Below are 6000 nucleotides of genomic sequence, written 5' to 3' on the forward strand. Positions count from 1 at the left end.
TGACAGTGCGTATGTCTATTGGCCAGACGTCGAGCAGGTGTTCCCTATAAGTACTGTGACTAGTACGCTAGCAAATATAATTACATATCAAACGTTTTGCTACACATTTTCCTTATTTTTATACTGATAAAACAATATTAAACTTTAGCATATTTATTTTAGTTTTTACGTACTCACGCTGAGTACAATGCTAAATTTTATCTGACACCTGTATGTTATCGGAAAATAATTTCCTCAAACATACGTTATATTTGCGTATGATTGCGTTGCGTGACGGAATGCCAGTCATTTGTTTAATTTCATTAAGGTCAGTGTCTACCGGGTATCGTTTGAGACCATCGGGCGCCTTCGATTAATAAGTTGCCGGGCCTGTATCTTGAGAGACAATCAAATCAATCAATCTTTCTCCAAGCATTATATTAAGGTTATCTCAGGTCCGGCTGAAAATCACGGGAAGTTGCCATAGTATTCACTGTATTTTAATAATGTATTATAAATTGATGGTCCTTGTGGCCGACCGGCGGCGTGATTTACGAGTCACATAATGTGCCGATTAGTCGCATAGGAAATAGATATTTATTATATAAGTTCCCACAAACAAAATGTATAAACGGTTTTGTTGGGCTTAGATTAACTTCATGACCTATAAATTTTAATATGAGTAATAAAGATTATGAATAAAAAATAGTAGCCTTTATTTTCTGTTTTAATCTTTTTTTTCTGTCAATACCTCGCCGTAATACCTAACTGTAGCGCCGCGTGTGGCGGGTTCGAATCCCACCCGGGACAAATCTTTATGTGTAAAGTATGACCACCAGTATTTGTTCCGAGCCCGATTGTTAATGTACCTATGTAAGTATGTAAGTATGTTTATCACTTATTTGGTTAGCATAGTACAAACTCTGCTTAGTTTGGAATCAAATGACTGATGAGTTGTCCAATGATATTTATTTGTTTATTAATTAAACACCCCCCAAAAGAGTTAATTGTAATATAAACAAACGTACGCTGGTGTATGTAACTCCTTGAAACGGTTGTATTTTTAAGAAACACCTGTGCTTTTACAAAATATTTACTTAAGCACGTAGTTTTAACACCAGTCATAATATTGACTTTACAAAATATAATGTCATCGTGAAATCAACTCGCAGGCTTTACTTCAACTCTGAATACGTATTTACTTTCAGATACAGCAGGAAATTAATTTTAAAAAATACTATGAAGAGACTTAAGCTCATAAAGCCTTTATCAAACAAAGATAACAAAAAATGAAAATGAATTCGTTTGTATAATAAGGTCCTACCGCAATATGTAATAGCCCTTAATTATCATGTTTTATACACGTTATTATCACGGCAAAAGATCGCCTCTTATTGTTTACATGCTCATACGACCGACTAGTTACCAGCCAGACGATAACCGATAAATTATTGGTTATATCTCAATCAAATCTGGCTCATATTGATTTTGAATTTAACATAACTTTAAATAAGTGACAGACATCATCATAAAGCAATGCGTATAGCGCGATTCTCTAGGTATTACTATCGACAAATGTTGCTGGTTGTCAACAAATGTTGTATTCAAATCTGATCAGCGCCTTTAGCGGGCGCCGTAGGATCAACTTTTGTAGCACATTGCACATGCCAAACTTTCTCTATTCTATAATACCATTTGTAAAAAAACGCGATACTGAACTTCGACATTAAAAAAACAATATGTTCTCTATACCCATCTCCCACGCTAGGTGAGGTTGGCACAACATGTTTGCCTCTTCCATTCATCCCTTTCAGTCATCAACTCTGTATTCACCCCTTTCTTGTTCATATCCTCTTTCACACAATCCATCCATCAATGTTTTGGTCTTCCTCTACATGTCCGCTTACATTCATATTCATCACTCGTCTCGTAAAATGGATTTCTTCTCTTCTCGTGACATACTCATACCACGATAGCCTCCCACTCTTAAGCCTTTCTGAAACTGCTGCAATTTCTAAACTTCCTCGAATCTACTCAGTCCTTATCATATACAACCTTTTCACACCGCATATCCACCTTAGCATTCTTATTTCACTTGTATGCATCTTTCTTTCATTCGTCTTTTTCATTGCCCAACACTCAAACTCGTGCATGACTATATGTATAAAAATCTAGATAAATGTCATTCTAGGTCATTTGTGCCTGAAAGCACGGATTTGTAATTAATGCCAGGCTTACTTATTTAGGTGTTATTGCCAACAATTCTAACAAGAACACTGTCGGAATGCTGAAATAATGTTATTATCTGTAAATGTTAGATAACAACACAGTTCAAATACGTGCTTATACGGGAACGATTAAAAGTTGCAATTAGCGTTAATCGAGGATTAATCTTTGACAGCGCATGCCAATCTTTCTACGGCCCATAATAGTTTGTCAAAACAAAATACTTAAACACAAAGTTTAAATTAATTCGACCTAGAAAACACTTATATCGTCTCTGATCTAATATTAGTCTGCGAGTAGGAATCTCGAAGTAGACATTTCGCGTCGCGTTCGTTAACCAATTGGGGTTAAACATGGGTTAAATCATAATTGGGTGTGACTGACTCTCGGTTATAATATAAAACATTGCATATACATTGTTCACGGCTCGCCAAGAGCGGGTAGACCCACCGTTGACCGTACACTCTCATGTTAAACATAAATTTAACCCATTAATGTCCCACTGCTGGGCAAGAGTCTCCTCCCGTAATAAGGGAGGGGTTAGGTCTTGAGTCCACCACGCTGGTCAAGAGCGGGTTGGGTTGCATACCCTCAGTAAATGTATTAAACAAATTTTAGGCATGCAAGGTCACATGCTCTAACAAAACATCGTGAGGAATCACGATGTTTTGTTAGAGCAAGTGATAATTATTTCTAATACACACATAACTTCGAAAAGTCATTGGTGTGTTGCCTCGGGTTCGAACCTGTGACCACTTGCGTGTGAGCTAGGTATCAACTTATACCCAACTAGCACACAAGCTGCTTATACAGTCGTTATACAGCCTGATAGTTGCATAAGAGTCGTTCAAATGCTGTACAATTCTCTATAAGTTGTATACTAGCTATTTAAAAAACCCTTTAACAGCTAGGCGGGACAGTAGCCGTTTAGTAGGAAACTAATGACTTATAGTGATATATGAGCATGTAATTGCATCGCTAGACAGCCTAGGGAAGTATAACTGAGTTAATGGAATCTTCTATAACACCGTTAACTGTATAAGAGGACTTTAGGAGATAAAGGAGTTTAAACGGAGTTATGCGTTGCGCTTATAGCGCTCAAGAGCGTAAATAAGCTTTTTGTAATGCCTTAGGTTCTATAACAGATTTTTTTAGGGCTAGTGTATTACTCATCTATAAAAGAGTTGCGTAGGTCTTTAATAGCGCCTTGAGCGTTATATCAGATATTTATATGGCTTCTGTACGGCAAATAGATGTATAAGGTGTCATTCGAAACATTTTTACAGCCATGGGGATTACAGAATTATGTTAAGCACCTAAAGCGCTATAACCGAGTAATATACCTTTATACTAAAGCTTAAAATTATTATCATAATATATTTACATAGGTGCAGTGGTGGTTCTGTCTGTCAACTGTTTTTAAAGAATAAATAAAATAAAATAAAATAAATAAAGTAAATAAAATAAATAAAATAAATAAAGTAAATAAAATAAATAAAATAAATAAAATAAATAAAATAAATAAAATAAATAAAATAAATAAAATAAATAAAATAAATAAAATAAATAAAATAAATAAAATAAATAAAATAAATAAAATAAATAAAATAAATAAAATAAATAAAATAAATAAAATAAATAAAATAAATAAAATAAATAAAATAAATAAAATAAATAAAATAAATAAAATAAATAAAATAAATAAAATAAATAAAATAAATAAAATAAATAAAATAAATAAAATAAATAAAATAAATAAAATAAATAAAATAAATAAAATAAATAAAATAAATAAAATAAATAAAATAAATAAAATAAATAAAATAAATAAAATAAATAAAATAAATAAAATAAATAAAATAAATAAAATAAATAAAATAAATAAAATAAATAAAATAAATAAAATAAATAAAATAAATAAAATAAATAAAATAAATAAAATAAAAAATTTTCAAACTATTTTAATATTCAACGACTGACCCCTAAAAGTACGAGTAAAATGCTGGTGTGCGACCAAAACAATTATATTGAAGCACTCCTGTGCCACAACTGCAGAACCTTGAGGTCTACAACAGCAAACACTAGAGCCTTTGTACAGCTTAAGGCGCTAGAGCAGATGTAACCAACTCTGAGAGCTGCTTGATCGAGACGCCATTATAGCATTTGGTAAACATATTTTTTGAGGTTATTACGATCTTTTGAAGATCATATAAATCTATAGCCTGGTAACGTTAACATAATTAAAATCATTTTTATTACCTATAAGCCTAATTAAATTATCTGTAACCCTCAAAGTCTTATTTATGTTAAAATACAATTTCCAAATCCACATATCTATATAATTTTTGCACTTAAAACTGAATATTTTGAGGGCGCATGAAAATATTGACGATAATATACATATATATTGACAGCAAACTGGAACTCGCACTTTCATATCACGTACACAAAGAAATAAAAGCGATAGACTACTTGTTATTTTAATAATCCAATCCGTAAAAATAAAATGTCTCCTCATTTGTCACTGATGATTCATTTTAAAAAAATATATTTAGTTTACACCATAATAAAGCGACCATATTACTAATTTAGAGCGTTAGCATTTATAACCGTTACACAGTAGCGCTAAAATAAGGTAAAGGTGGTATAATCGCGCTGCAAGAGCTTTTTCGAACGCTCGTGGCGCTAACCACCTCTGTACAACAGCTGGTAAGCGCCACGAAGCTGCGAAAAAGCTCTTGTAGCGCGATTATACCACCTTCATCTTATTTTAGCGCTCCTGTATTACTACTATACTACGTACTATTATAATTACTATTTACGACCACTGTAGATCCAATGTCGAGCTATAAGCTGGACAGTATGGGCCTATTTGACGCTACAAGAGATCTGTAGCCGCTTATAGAACCACTATACTTCTTACTAAGGAGCCTAAGGCGTTATAAAAATCCTTTAACCGGCCATTGTGCAGCTTGTTATAGCGCTTGTGTGCTAGTTGGGATACCATTCGGCTTTCACTGCCCTCATATCATATCATATCGTGTTAAACATTTAATAAAAAACCTGTCGGCTTAATAGTTCACATCGATGATAATAATGCCCTGCGTTGAAGGTGTCTTTAAGGCATCGATTATGTATTGAAGCGGCGATCGTTGTTTGATGTCGATAAGTTCAAAGGCGCTCATTTAGTTTATTGATTAAATGCTAGTAGCTATAGCCTGAGATTCAAGTGTGATGAATAGACTGAAAAACATAACATAACCAATAAATAAATATCATTTGTCGACTCACACACGGTGTTTTGATTCCAAACAAAGCAAAGCTTGTACTATGCTAACCAAATAACTGATAAACATACTTATATACTTCTAATTACATACATAAATAGATGAACAAACAACCAGGCTCAGAACAGATACTCAGCATACAAATATTTGTCCCGGGTGAGATTCGAACTCACCACACGCGGCGCTACGGTCATTGCGGCAAGGTGACCACATTAACCACTGCGCTATATATGGACGTTGATAACGTTACTACGAAACATAGTTATCTTGAATACAGAACTCAACGATCATATTTTTTTAAAGACATTTCCCGCACTAAGAGTTTCTCTTGTATCGCGGGGACTTTTACAAACATACAAACAACGGACACGAAGCACAATCAGACCTGAAACAATTTTATTTGTGGATCGAACCCTCCCAACCCAATGCTGGCGTGGTGATCTAAACCACTGCGCCACGGAGGCAGTCAACAATAGATCTACGCAACGATTGTGAACATCTTTGAATC

The sequence above is a fragment of the Anticarsia gemmatalis genome, chromosome 11 (genome assembly GCF_050436995.1).
Source record: "Anticarsia gemmatalis isolate Benzon Research Colony breed Stoneville strain chromosome 11, ilAntGemm2 primary, whole genome shotgun sequence".
NCBI classification, from domain to species: domain Eukaryota; kingdom Metazoa; phylum Arthropoda; class Insecta; order Lepidoptera; family Erebidae; genus Anticarsia; species Anticarsia gemmatalis.